This window comes from Tenrec ecaudatus, chromosome 5 (genome assembly GCF_050624435.1).
Source record: "Tenrec ecaudatus isolate mTenEca1 chromosome 5, mTenEca1.hap1, whole genome shotgun sequence".
NCBI lineage: Eukaryota > Metazoa > Chordata > Mammalia > Afrosoricida > Tenrecidae > Tenrec > Tenrec ecaudatus.
Genome location: NC_134534.1, coordinates 150055590 through 150070894, shown reverse-complemented (window position 1 = coordinate 150070894; position 15305 = coordinate 150055590). Strand labels below are relative to the sequence as shown.

General features: G+C 43.2%; 1 protein-coding gene and 1 pseudogene across 2 annotated transcripts in view; one reads left to right on the top strand and one right to left on the bottom strand.

Annotated features, from left to right (window-relative positions):
* FGD5 (FYVE, RhoGEF and PH domain containing 5) overlaps window positions 1-15305 on the top strand; it is a 152649-nt gene that overhangs the window by 76770 nt on the left and 60574 nt on the right. The window lies entirely within an intron of this gene.
* On the bottom strand, window positions 14415-14786 carry LOC142448977 (chromobox protein homolog 3-like; annotated as a pseudogene).

Genomic DNA, 15305 nt, shown 5'->3' with positions numbered 1-15305 from the left:
TAATTTTTTTTCACCATATGATACTCATTTTATGGATGTGCTCCCTGGGCGACACAAATGGTTTGCATTTGGCTTCTGACCAAAAGTTGGGCAGTTCAAACCCACCCAGCAGTTCTGTGCAAGAAATGCCTGGAGAGTGGCCTCTGCAAACAGGACAGCGAGAAATCCCCGTGGGGCAGTCCTTCTCTGGAACTCACGGGGGGGTCGCCATGAGTCAGATCAACTCCAGGACAGTGGGTTGGTGGGATTCCCCTAACCCTCACCCCCGCCCGTTCCCTTGGCCTTTCCCTGCCTGTGGGCACCACACTGTTGCTCCTTTGTTGCTTTACCACAGCAGGGCAGGGAATTTCATCACGCTTCCTTATAATAAAGGTATGCAAGATTTTTTTCCTAGGGTCTATACCAAGACATAGATGGATGGATCGATATATGTAATATTAATATCTGCGGGTAACAGACCCCCTGCAAGGCTACTGCGACTCCCTGGCAACGCTCAGAGCACCAGAGTCCCTGAAATACTGAGCAGGGTGCAGGCGCAAAGGGAGGCTCTAATAGGACTGAGGGCTTTCCCAGGACCTTTTGGCAGTGGGATTTTGGGTGGTGTGGGGAGCAGAGAGAAGGATCATGTGCTCCTGGTTTTTTTGATTTCCACTTTGCCTCAAAAGCCTCTTTCTCTTGAAGGCACATCCCTCCTCACTCTACCCAAGTCACCTGGTGTAGCAAGTTTCCAACCGCCACAAGAAAGCAACCTGGCCAAGTGTGAGGAGTTAGCAAATCCCCCACGGGGGTTCAGGAAGTGTGTCTGGGTGTGAGGTGGTGACCTCCTCCCGCCCCCAGATGTTTTGGGGTAATGCCTCAGAAGGGGAGAGGTGTTTGGAGCCAGACCGGAAGCTGATCCCAGCAGGTCCAGCACAGGCCTGACCTTTCCGTTCTCCCACACAGACACACACAAAGGGTGTAGGTGGAAGGAAAGAGGAGGGCGCAAGAAAAGCCCTTAAAAATAGAGCTGGTGGTGAAAGAAGGCATTCAAAGGCTGGCTGTCATGTAAGTTCTTCCTGACAATGAGCCTGGTTTTTCACACAAATGGAGGCTTTTCAAGCTAAATACCAGCTCCCTTGAGATCAGCCCAGGAGCCAGGGCTGCTCCTGCAATCTGCCATCCGCAGTCCCCACCTTAGTTCATGCTGCTGTAACAACTGATAGTTTAAGAGGCTGACAGGCCCTGGCCTTACAGGAAGTCTCTTTACCTGATCTGGGAGCGGGTCCTTGCCTCAGCTTCTCTAGCCCTGCAGTGCCTTCATTCCTTGGTGCCGGGTGTCCACGTGGCAGCTGCCTTTTGCCTGTGTGTGCGTGCCAGCATCTCGGTGTCTGTGCTGCTCTTCCTATCCCCATGACCTGGTTCACATATGGCTTAGAGTTGGGGCATGTATTTGGGGGATACGTTCAGTTTATGCTCCTCCCCCGTGTCTCACGGCCTCCAAGGCTTACCTGTCTTCTGGGGGAGACTGCCATCACAGTGCCCTGCTGGCTTGACCAGGCAGACCATGGCTCCCACCGATGAGACCACTGCCCCTGAGTCGATTCCAATTCAAGGTGACCCTACAGGACAAGGTGGAACTGCCCCTGTGGGTGCCAGAACGAGATCAATCAGCCCATGCGCTACTTTCATCAATGTTAGCAGGTCTTTCTGAGTCGGTGGTCCTAGAGTCTAATTCTCCCGAGACCCAGAGTGCTTAAAGTGAGAGCTTTTTATTCTGTGGAGGGAACAAGATGGATGGGTGGTGGGTGGTGGCGTTACACTGTATGAAGAAAGGGGGAACTTGGATGGAAAGGCATATGGGGCAGGTGGTGACTCATTGGATGAGAAAAGGGGAATTGACACTGATCAGCAAAATTTAAAATATACGGCCTGGTTTAGCAGCTACAAAAAGAATTACAGGATTTGCAAACTGGCCTTACTTGGGTCAGTACAAATGACAATACTCAGGCTAATTGATAGAATATGGTTGCATTGCTAAAATGGCTACATCTCAATTGACTGCTGCATCATAGTTACGTACATTGGGGTTAATTGTGGTAGGTTACTACGCCCGTGGGTTTCCGAAGCTGTCATTCCTTACAAAAGTGGAAAGCCTAGTCTTGCCCCTGTTGAGTGGCTGGTGGTTTTGAACTGCTGCCCTTGCAGTTAGCAGCCCAACTATGCCACCAGAGCTCCGCTTAGACATTCCCTAGCAGGGCTGTATACTTCTGGATCGAAATGTGGCGCCTGCCCCTAGGCTCTATTGCAAACACTCCCTTCTAGGCCCCAGAGGAGGCAGATCAAAGCCTGTGTTCACGTCTTCAGGCTGCAGCCCTGTTCTCCCCATTCCTAGAAAGTAACTTCACTCCTATTCAGCACATACTTTCCCTCTGGCCCCCCACCCCCACCCCATCTGTATCTGCTCGCTGCCTTTCCTCAGCTCCTCCCTGACCCTCCTCTTGCTTCAACCTAAATGTATTTATTTCACTAGGTCTTAATTTAGCACTTAACTGTGTGCCTGGCACTCTTTCTGAGAAATGAAGATATAAGTCACCAGGTACCTGCCCTGGTGGAGTTTACCTTCTAGAAAAGGAAGTGAATGATAAGCCAGGAAGTTCAATAGATTTGGTTAGGTTGTGTGGCATTAAAGGACAAGCAAACAAAAAACCACTGTCAAGGTGGATAGACTGCCTGGGGCGAGGAAGGAGGAAGTGCTTTTGAGCAGAGCTGAGGAGTGTGAGGGAGCAAGCCATGGCAAGATCTGGGACAGAGCATTCCACTTGAGAGGACAGCAAGTACAGCGGCCCTCAAGTGGGCATGAGCACTGTGAATTGAAGGGATAAAAAATCGGGTGCAGGAACAATATAAAGGAGTGGAATTATATAGGAGGTGGGGCTGGAGGGGACCGGCAGGTCTGTGAGAGTCATGAGAGGGATCATCTGACCTGTGGCATCACAGGGGAAAAATCAAATCACACTCAACATTTGTCCAAGGCCGATTCTGGTACCAATCCCTTCCAGGGCACAACTAGGTTCAATAATTTATTGCACCAGCCACGCAGAACTCACAAGCCATACTCACAATTATAAGATTTATTAGGCATGTGAATAGGTTACAATTCAGGATCAGAAATGCACAGGGTACATGTCTTTGGCTAGGATAACCTTGTAGCTGTGCCGGCATGCACACCTCTCTCTGATCCAAGACATCTTAGCCACAGTCTCTTGGCTTCTGTCTTGCTCAGGTAATGTAAAAAGTTCCTTTAGTGCCACCAATAAATGTCCCAAAGGCACCCCATCCCATCATAACGCACAGCCCGAAGGCGCTAACTCTGTGAGTCAGGAAGCCCAGCTCTTCCAGTTAAGTGCTGGAGGCATCTCATTGTGCTGCCCAAAGGCGCTCAGATGTACTCACTCTGTGGGTTAGGCAGCCCACCATTCTGTCTCCTGCTTTTGGTGCTTCTGCCACACCTCCTCTGCCACTCCTCTTCTGCCACAGCTCCGTTTGCTCGATCAAGGAGGTTCAGTATGCTAGAGTCCAAAGGACATGCTCCACTCCCGGTTCTTCTTTCTTGATAGTAAGATACCCTCTGTCTCCATTCCTGCTTTTGAGATGACTTATTTTATACCCAGCAGGATTGCAAAATGACCATCCCCCCATGTTAAAGTTCCAAGTTTTTACAATCACAATCAAACCTGTTAATGGTAACTCACAACTGTATCATACTCCTACCAGCACTTCCCCCCACACACACATTCTGTCACCCATCAGGAAGAGAGGAAGTATACCCAATCAGCATGGTCCAGTGCAGTCATTTTCTGGAGTTACAGGGACAGTGGCTAGATGAGCCAGATCAATAAGTCACTTCACCACAAGGTCTTCCCCCTACCACCGGGAAATCCACATCTGCCCCACTTTTCACCCTGTCTCACTGCTGTTCGTCACTGTGCACAGCCCCTGCTGACCTCCAGAGGCCAGGCTGTCATCCTCTGACAGGGCGGTCTGCACAGCCTCCATTCCTGACCCTGAGCCATCCTTTCTAGAGACTCAGCTCTGCTGCTTACACCCACCTTTGGCCACTCCTCCTGTCTTTGGCTTCATTGGCTCCAGCCTGTCATGGTCTCTTGTAGCTTCTCTGGCCATCCACATTAGGTATCCCCCAAGACCTGACGCTCTTTAGTCTCTGTCTCTCATTCCATGTCACCTGCTTAGGTAGTCCACTTGAGACTAGCTGCCTGATCTTTGCCCTATTCACAGTTGCATCTTACTGTCAGGCACGTACAATATTTAGTAAACTGTGGAGGGGGTAGAAATGAGGGCTCAAGTAGAAAATGTTTTGAAAATGATGATGGCAACATAAGTACAAATGTGCTTGGTACAATGGATGGCTGGATGGATTGTGATAAGAACTGTAAGAGCTCCCAATAAACTGATTTTTTTAAATTAAAAATACCACTTGGATTACAAAAAAATTAATAAAATATTTGAATAAACTAATAGATAACTGAATGCATTGTAGTAAGTGCCTTCATTTGGTAAGATTTAAACATGGCAATTTCATAAATAAAATTATTTGTTTGATGGTCATTGTGGTGAAATAATTTCCTTTGATGTGACATTTTACCTTGGTTCTTTGGAGGGAAAATAGCTTGAGAGATTTTTCTCCTAAGCCCTAGTTTTCTACCTCAGAGGATTTACTACTTTTGTCCAAGTTGTTGACATTTCCCAGGTACACTGTAAATGACTTGGTCTGATGCTTTTGTCTGACCTTGGACTGCAGCCTGCCCTGTGATTGGGATACAGTTTGCAGGGATTGCTCAATAAAATGTATAAATGAAGTATCTGTGGCCTACTAAGGAGAGGATTAGTCTGTTCCTGGCATGGATGGGCCCTGCCTGGAAATGGATAAGGAGTTAAGTATATACAGCCAACCCCACTGAGGTTTGTCAGGAGTAACAGATAGTAAAAGAACTCGAAGGAAGAAGGAAACAGAGAAAGGCAAGGAGTCCACTTAAAAGAGCCATAACCCTAGAGCAGTGGTTCTCAACCTTCCTTAATGCCTCGACCCTTTAATACAATTCTTCTTGTTGTGGTGACTCCCAACATAAAATTATTTTTGTTGCTACTTCATAACTGTAATTTTGCTACCATTATGAATCAGGTGATCCCTATGAAAGAGTCGTTGGACCCCCAAAGGGGTCGGGACCCACAGGTTGAGAACCACTGCCCTAGAGGAACCCTGTGGTAGAGTCAGTAATGACAGACCGCAGACCAAGGAGAACCTGTCCTTGGGTGTGGGCTGGTGGGCCGTGTGAGGTATGGGCTATGAGTAGGCCTGAAAGGAGGCCTGCATGGCATTGAGGAGTTGAGAACGCAGTGCAGAAATGGAAGACTTGACCTTCATGCTATCATATCCTGATTCTGAGGTATAGCCTGTTACATCATTCATAAACAATTTCACTGTGAATATGGGCTTTGGGCCATAAATTGCTCATAAGAGTCTATGAACAAACTATTGAACTACTCAGGAAGCATCAAAAGTAGATGGAAAGAATACACAGTCATTGCACCAAAAAGAACTAGTTGACAGTCAACCATTTCAAGAGGTAAGATAGGAGCAAGAACCAATGGTATTGAAGGACGAAGTTCAAGCTGCACTGAAAGTATTAGCCAAAAAATAAAAAGGTTCACGGAATTGATGGAATATTAATTGAAATGTTTCAACAAGCTGACTCACTCATCTATGCCAGGAAATGTGGAAGACAGCTACCGGGCTAATTGACTGGAAGAGATCTATATTTGTACCCATTTCAGAGAAAGGTGACCCAACAGAACGTTCAAATTATAGAACATTATCATTGATATTACATGCAAGTAAAATTTTATGGAAGGTTTTCCAACAAGAGTTGCAGCAGTGCATTGGCAGGGAGCTGCCAGAGGTTCAGGCTGGATTCAGAAGAGGACATGGAACAAGGGATATCATTGCTGATGTCAGACAGATCTTGCCTGAAAGCAGAGAATACTAAACAGATGTTTACTTGTGTTTTAGTGGATCATAATAAATTATGGATAACCTTTGAGAAGAATGGGAATTCCAGAACACTTCATTGTGCTCAGGTGGAACTTGTGCTTGGGTCAGGAGGCAGAGGTGCAAACAGAACAAAGGAATACTGCATGGTTTAAAATCAGCAAAGGTGGGCATCAGAGTTGTATCCTCTCACCATACTTATTCAGTCTGTCTGGATTATATGAAGAAGAATGTGGCATCGGGATTGGAGGAAAGTTTATTAACAACCTTTGATATGCAGATGACACAACCTTGCTTATTGAAAATGAGGAGTACTTGAAGTACTTGCTGATGAAGATCAAGGACGACAGCCTTCAGTGTGTGTTCTGACTCAATGTAAAGAAGACCAAAATCCTCACAACTGGACCAATAGATAACATCATGATAAACGGAGAAAAGTTCAATTTGTCAAGGATTTGGGCTTGCTTGGATCCATAATCGGTGCTCATGAAAGCAGCAGCCATGAGATCAAAGACGCGTTGCAGTAGGTAAATCTGCACAAGACCTTTTTAGAGGATTGAAAATCAAGGATGTTACTTTGTGGACGAAGGTCTGCTTGACCCAAGGCCATGGTGTTTTTCATCGCCTCCCATGCATGGAAAGTCAGACACGGACTAAAGAAGACTGAAGAAGAGTTGATGCATTTGAATTGTGATGCTGATGAAAAATATTGAAAGGATCCTGGGTGGCTGAAAGGACAAATTGATCTGCCTTGGAAGAAGTCCGGCCAGAGTGCTCCATGGAGGCGAGGATGGTTATGGACACACTGTCAGGATCGAACAGTCTCTGGAGCAGGACATCATGTGTGGTGAAGTGGAGGGGCAGCGAGAAGAGGAAGGCCCTCTAGGAGGTAGATTGTCACCACGGCTGCAGCAATTGGCTCAAGTATACAGACACGTGTGAGAATGGCGCAGGACTGTCCGGGTTTCGTTCTGTGTGCACAGGCAAGCCTTTCAGCCACAGGGAGCACCGAGACCATCAGGAATTCACTCTTGTCGAAGAGTGAAAAAAAACCTATTCACCTCATAATCTTTGAATGTAACATTTATCTTCTGTATACTTTCCTGAATATTATGTCTCACTATAAAATAAATAAATGCAATCTGCTCCTGAAATGGAACATGTGGGGCAGCCGTGAATGCTCAGCTATGTGAGTTGAGCCATGAGCAGTTAGAAGTCTAACACTGGAGAGGCAGGACAATCTGGGAGGCTTCCAGGTGGAGGTGAAGCTTGAGCTGAGCCTTGCAAGATGGTGAAGTTTAGTTCAATGGAAAGAAGGAGCGTTTACAGAAAGGGAGAACCTATAGTGCCAAGGCATGGAATCCAGCCATCGCCTGGTGTTTTGGGGGCCATATGGGACCTTTTTAAACCAAGGAGAGTAGGTCAGGATCTGAAGCCTGCCTCTTGCTGGCAGCGATACCCTTTCTGCTGTCCAGTGCTGAGAGCTGGCCAGTCCTAATCACAACTGTTTTCTTCCGTTTGGGGAAGATGAGAGAAGCTGAAAAGGGCACTCAGAGAGCCCCTCGGTTTATAGGCAGGACTAACGCTCACCAGGGAGCCGTCCTTCACTCAGGGTTGTCCAGCAAGCGGACACTGCTAGGTCTCTAATTGGGCCCCTTCAAAATAGGTGTGAAAATCGTAAACCCCATCGTTATAGTTGTAACCCTGTTTAGAACTAAGGGTTTCCTTTTATGATGTTGAGTTGCTTAGTGGTGCAACCGGTTAAGCGTTTGGCTCCTAACTGAGACATTGGTGGTTCAAGTCAACACAGAGGGTTCCGCAGAAGAAAGTCCTAAACACTCTACTTTCGAAGACTCGATGGAGCACAGTTGTACTCGAACCTACATGAGGTCACTGCGAGTCAGAGTCAACTCAGTCAGAAGGGTTTCTGTTTTGTTAGGTTGTGTTCCTGAGGTCATGCCACAGTAGACTGGGCCCTAAATCTAAAGACGTCAGCGTTAGAAGAACGGCGAATAGACCCAGACGGTGGCAGGGTAGGGGTGGGCACTGAGGGAGGACACACGGTGCAGGCATGCAGCGGCAGCGGAGCAGCTACTGTTGCTGGTGCGGTTAGGTGCTGTTCAGTTGGTTCCAACCCATCCCGACCCTACGTACAACCGAGTGAAGCACTGCCCAGGCCTGCCCATCCTCACAGTTAATTATCCTCGGCAAAATTTTATTGTTCAATATCATCTTTGGATCACTTTTCTTTGGGCCAGGTCAGTTGTCCTAATCTTCCCCATTTCTTGGCGTAGCATAGTATTTCCAACGCTTCATCAGCTTGTTGCAACTTTTGACCTGGTATTCCATCAGTTCTGGGAGCTTTGTTTTCCCTGAAGGCTTAAGGGCTTCGATGTAGTTTGGGCTTCTTCCTTCAAGACCATGAGTTCTTGATCATGTGCTGCCCATTGAAATGATTTTCACATTGGTACTACTCTGTGTATTCCTTCCATGTTCTTGTCATGCTTCTGGCATCGTTCAATATTTTTTTCTCATAGAATCCTTTAACTCAAGGCTTGAATTTTTCTTCATTTCTTCGAGCTCAAGTTATGCTGAACATATTCTTCCTTTTGGCTTTCAAACTAGATCTTGGCACCTTTCCTTATGTTGTCTTCTGGATTCGCCCTTTACATTTTTCAGTATTTCTTCCATTTGCTTTACTTTCAGAGTTTCTTCTGACATCCACTTTGATCTTTTTGTTCTTTTAAAAGATATTCTTGATGTTAAACCCCCAATTTCTTAGTTTCTTGTCATGAATATTCCGCTTATCAAATCTTTTCCTGAGATGCTCTTGAAATTCAAGTGGGATGTATTTTGGCTCTCGTGGACTTGTTTTAATTTTCTTTAACTTCAATCTAAATTTACATATAGGCAGTGATGATCTGTTTTACAGTCAGCCCCAGGCCAGATTTTCACTATTGATATTGAGCTTCACGATTTTTCCCCCCATAAACGTATTCAATTCAATTCCTGTGTATTCCATTTGGTAAGATCTATGTGTACAATTGCCATTTATGTTGTTGAATAAAAGTATTTGCAATGAAGATGTCGCTGATCATGCAAAATTCTATCCTGTCATCTCAACTTGTTTCTATGATCACACCATGCTTTGTAACTACTGTTCCTTCCTCTTTGTTTCCAGGTGTTGCATTCCAATTGCCAATAATTATCACGGCATTTAAAGAAATGAACTTGTATGTCACAAAAGAATCTTCAGTCCATTTCCATCTTACTTTTCCTCCTTTCATAGACACTTAGACCGATGTTTAGATCTACGGTGCGTAAGGACCTGGAGGACTTTTAAGATTGTGCCCCTTCTCTTTTTAAGAAAATTAACTTTGCTTATGTATTTAAACATATGCGATGACTGACCCATGGCCAGTTGATTTGTGGAATGTAATCGTCACCCCAAGTATTGCACAGCCATGTCATCAGATCAAGTCAGTAGCGGTAGCCCATTAAACCCTCATATCCCATTAATACCCCATTAAGCCCTCATATATGTTTGTGGTGGTTGTTGTTATTCTTTCTATTTTTTCTTTTCCCACCCTCCTTCCCTCCATAGTGTCCTGCTCCTTCCCTCCCACTCACCCCACCATCCCCACCCATGGCTCTGCCCACCTTTGAAGTCTTACCCTTCAATATGAAAACAGTTTTTTCTTTTCCTTTATAATAATAGGATCATAAATTATTCATCTTTATGTGATTCTTTAACTTTGCTGAGTAGAATGTTCTCTAACTTTGCTCATGTCTTAAAGTGTTAGTTTTTTAATGATGCATAATATTCCACCTTATGAATGTACCAGAGTTGATCCATTACTCTATATGTTGAGTTTTTCATTGTGTCCCTCTTTTTGCTACTAAAGAAATTGCTGCAATAAACATAGGTGTGCGCATCCTGTTTGTGCTTTGCTCTTTATTTCTTTAAGGTATATTTCAAGCAGGAGATTGCAGGTTCATACGGTAACTGTATTTGAATTTGCTTTAAGGAAGCACCATGCTGATTTCCATGTTGGTTGTAAATTCCAGTCTCCACGTTGTCGTCAATATTTCTTTTCTTTCGTTGAAGTTTTGCTAAGAGTGTTGGTGTGAGGTGGTATCTTGGTGTTTTAATTTGTACTTCTCTTACAGCTAATGAACTTGAACATTTCTTCATATGATTGTTGGCTGTCTGGATGTTCTCATTAGTAAATTTTCTATTCATGTTTTGTGCCCATTTTTTATTAGGTTATTTGTTTTTTTCTTATTAAGGTGCTGTAGTTTACTATAGATATTTTAAAATGAGTCCTTAATCTGATGTTATTGCTAAATATTTTATTCCCTATCTGTGGATTCTCTTTTAACTCTTTTGATGAAATCTTTTGATGTGCACAAACATTATATTTTAAGAAGGGCCCAATCTCTTAGTTTGTCTTCTGTAGTTTGGGTATTTTTCATTTTGATTGGTATGTCTTGATGCCTTGTATTAAAGAAAGCCCTTACGTTTGTCCCTATTTTTTCATTGATGGTCTTTATGGTTCTAGGTTTATAATTTGGTCTTTACTCCATTTTGAATTCAGTTTTCACAGGTGTGAGGTATGGGCTTTGTTTCATTATTTTGCTGGTGGAGGTCTAGTTTTTCCAGCATGAATTATTGAAAAGGCTACCTCTTCCCCGACTTAATGTGTGTTAGCCCTTTATCAGAGATCAGCTATCTTCAGGGACTTCGTTCTCTTTCTGGGTTCTTGATTTTAATTCCTTGGTCTTCATGTTTGTTACTGTACCAATTCCATTCTGTTTTGATTACTGTAGGTTTTTAATTCTGGGAGTGAAAAGCTTACTCCCTTTTTAAAAAATAATATTTTGTTTTTCCTGGATTTATTTTCTTTCCATACAAATTTGGAGATTGGTTTTCCATTTCCTTGAAGAATTGTGCTGGGATGCAGACTGGAAGTGCACTGCATTTATTGTTTTGGGTAATATTGACATTTTCACTAGAATGAGTCTTCCTATTAGGAGCATGGGAACGTCTTTCACTTATGTAGGTCTCTTTTAGATTCTTATCGACGTGTTTAATAGTTTTCTTTGTGTAAGTCTTTTGTTTCTCTGGTAGGGTTTATTCCTAGATCTTTGATCTTTGGGGCAGCATTGCACGTGGCACTATTCTTTTATTCTCTTTCCAGTGTCATCTTCTTTAATATGTAAGAACCCAACTGATCTCTTTTTTTAATCGTTTTATTGGGGGCTCGTAACTCTCATCACAATCCATGCATCCATCCATCCACAGTGTCAAGCACTTTTGTACATTTGTTGCCTTCATCATCCTCAAAGCATTTGCTTTCTGCTTGAGCCCTTGATATCAGCTCCCCTTTTTCCCTCCCTCCCCGCTACTCTCTCCCTCTTGAAGCCTTGATAATTTATAAATTATTATTTTGTCATTTCTTACACTGTCCGACATCTCCCTTCACCCACTTTTCTGTTGTCCATCCTCCAGGGAGGAGGTTATATGTAGATCCTTGTAATCAGTTCCCCCTTTCCACTCGACCCTGATCCCTTCAGCATCTTGTGATCACACAGGCTGGTGTGCTTCTTCCATGTGGGCTTTGTAGCTTCTGAGCTAGATGGCCGCTTGTTCACCTTCAAGCCTTTAAGACACCAGATGATATATCTTTTGATAGCCGGGCACCATCAGCTTTCTTCAACGCATTTGCTTATCCACCCATTTTTCTTCAGTGATTGTATTGGGAAGCTGAGCATCACAGAATGCCAGTTTAATGGATCAAAGTATTCTTGCATTGAGGGAGTGAATGTCCATCTGCTACCTTAATACTAAACCTATACATATATGCACATAGATCTATTTCCACATCCTCATATATAAATATATTTACATATATACATGCCTTTATTTAGACCTCTATAAATGCCCTTTGCCTCCTAGCTGTTTTCTCTATTTCCTTTTACTTACCTCTTGTCCCACTATCATGCTCAGCCTTCATTTGGGTTTTAGTAATTCCTCTCGGTTACATTACCCTTGGTCAACCCCTGCCGGGCCTCCTACACCCTCCTCACCACAGATTTGGATCACTTGTTGTTCCCTTGTCCCTGAGTTTGTTGGCACCACTTCCTTTCCTCCCACTTCCCCCTCTCCCATGTTAGTCCCGTTGTTTACTCCTCCAGATTGTTCTTCCAGCCTCTTACTTAGACGGCCCTGCAGAGATAGTAACACACACAAAAAGAAGATAGAGCAAAACCAAGCAAAATAAAATAACAACAAAAAAGCCACTGATAAAAAAACAAACAAGACAACACACCAACAACAACAAAAAGAAAAGGTTGTAGATAGTTCAAGGACTGTTTGTTGGCCTTCAGGAGTGTTTTCCAGTTGAGTCTGATGGGGTGCCAAGCCCTGGCCCCAAAGTCTATTTTTTGGTATTCCCTGGGGACTTTGTTGCTCTGTTCCTCTTGCTGTTCTTTTCCACGCCCTTGGTGTTTTGCCTCGGTGTGGTGGGATCAGATCAGACGGAATTACCTCACTGTGTCTCCAGTGTTGTCCTCTGTAGGGCTATTGGTCACTGAGGGATGTTGTGTTGCATAGTGGGGCCGGCCATATGGTCTTCTCTGTGGACTGGCTGCTTTGAATGGAAATATCGTCCTCAAGGGTTAGTGGGCCAGGTTGTGCTCCACTTTCTCTTCTCCCTTCTCACTTGCTCCCATGTGCTCTGATCAGACATGTCCCTCTCCCTGAGCTGCAGCTTCAGTGCTCTCCTCTGAAATAAATTATTCTGTGGGGAGGGGCAGGTTTCTTTGTAGTTGTGATTGGGGGTTTTGTTGGTTTTACTCTGATCGTGATAGTTGATGTGTTAAGGTGTTTAATTTTTCTTCCTTTTTGATATGTACACTTATTGTTATAAACTATCCTCTCAATATTGACTTGTCCGTATCCCAGGGATTGTGAAGCATTGTCTTTTCATTCTCTTTTTGTTTCTAGGAATTTTTTTGTTATATTCTTTATTTCTTCAATTACCCTGTGGTTGTGATTTTTTAAAGGAATATAAAACTATTTATTGACCACAGTTCACCAGTATTTACAATATAGTAAACAATGTACAATTAACATTCTGATTACGACAAAGTTGTTTTTCCTGGCTTTAGCTGAGCTGGAGTAACCCCGACACTGAAAAGGCTGGACCTACATGTGAAGAGTGGGTTGGGATAAAAACAAAAAAATGTTTTAAGTAGTTGGGATGACAAGTTTGTTCACCCACATATGCAGCAGGTCCTGAGCGGCAGCATCGCTGACCAGCTTAGTAGGTTTTTCACCAGCAAATTTTAAGCCCTTCCATGAATCACCTTTAACACAACACAGATTTTAACTTGCTATTTAAAAATGGTTATCTAAAATGAACAAATACCCACCTAAAAGCCCTGAAGACATACCAACATTAATCTAGTTTTCATTATTCGGGTGGGGAGGTTTTGAGTAGTGGTAAGATTTTTTGCACGCAGGGGACATTGCAAGTAAAGTTTCCTTTATATGATTCGATCGGTGTGGATTTTGAGAGCTTTTTGAAAGTTGTTTAGTTAATTACTGGATCATTTATATGATTTAAAAACTTATGGCTCACAAGTCCCCCCCCCATTTTACTTGGCGTGATCTCCTTGAGAAGCTCAGAAGGACAGCAGCCATCCCTGTGACAGCAGAGAGATACCCAGGGTTGTTAAGTGCCATTCTTGTTTAGAACAGTTTTTGGTGAATGTCAAACAAAATAAAATGTACAAACATATTTATACACACACACACATGAAAACAAAGCACCAAACACCCACAATGGTCCTTAGGCATTCATTATGGGTTGCACAAGTTCTCAATCAGTGATAAGTAGAACTTCCAATATTTAGAAAAGCTATTTTGTAATGTGAAATAAAAAATATACCAAGGTATCAAATGTTCTTTTCTGACAAATGAAGCAACTACCAAAAGCTTTATTTGTTCAAAGTAACCAGTGCTATTTATACAACAGCAAAATAGCCCCAGCAACTCCCCTAATACTACTCCAAAACAAACATACCAAACTTGATTTTCATTAGAATGCAGTTATTCCTCTCACTAATAATTCAAAACAGAAACAAAAAACCAAGACCCACATTTTATATGTGCATGCAAGCAATTATTGAGCTTCATCTTCTGGACAAGAATGCCAAGTTAGTCTCTCTTCATAAAACGCAATGACAATTTGAAGGTATTTCATGTGTGCCTCTTTGCCAGCACCAAGTCTGCCTCATACGAACCTTTCCATTTCATGCGAGACATCCGTCCCCACTGCTGTCTGTCTGTCTGTAGCTCCAACTACTCATTCAAGACCCAGGCCTCTGGCAAAGCCCCTCGGTTTGTCAGCAGCGTCTCTTCTCTTCTTTGATTTGCTGTCATTCACTGTTGTCAGATAAAGACTCTTTTTGTCCCATCTTTTTCTTTACCAGCTTTTTGAGAATTGAGAAATGCTTCCATTAATTCCGGGCCATCTAGATTTTCTTCAGGTTCCCTAGTGTTGTCATCATCTGTGAATCCCTTCCATTTTAGGAACTGTCCCCCTTCCCATTCACAACACGCCATCCAGCACTTTCTCCACCACGCATTCTTCAGGTTCACCTCTTCGACTTTTTGACTCTTTCCATTCTGTTTCTTTCCCATTTTTTGCAGCGTAGTTTTTTTGGAGGCCATTTTCTGTTGCAGTCTTGAAGAGCTATGATTCACCGCCTCTGAGCTGCTCTGTGGTTTTAAAATAAAGCATTGTTCTATGTCCCTGTGTTTGACTCTTTTGCAGTTGATCATCCTGTAGTTGATTTCTGATTTTACAGCATTATGATCAAATGGTTTGTGTTATATTGATGTTTTAGAATTTATTGTTGGCCTAAATGTGATTTGTTCTGGGCTAGGCTGCACGTGTACTAGGAAAAAAATGTAAAATGTGCTTTTACTGGGTGAATTATTCCGTATATGCCAAGAGATAAAGTTGGTTACTTGTGTTGTTTAGTTCTTGTCGATTTTCTTTCTAGTTGATCAATCTGTGCTTGAAAGTGATGTGTTGAAGTCTCCTAGTATCGTGATTATAGTCTAGTTGTCTCTACATTTCTCTAAGAACTTGATTAGTGTGTTTTTAAGGTCTTTCATTGGGTGTATATATATATAATTTATGGTTATAAATTCTTATTCAGTGGAAGCTTTCATGATTATATAATG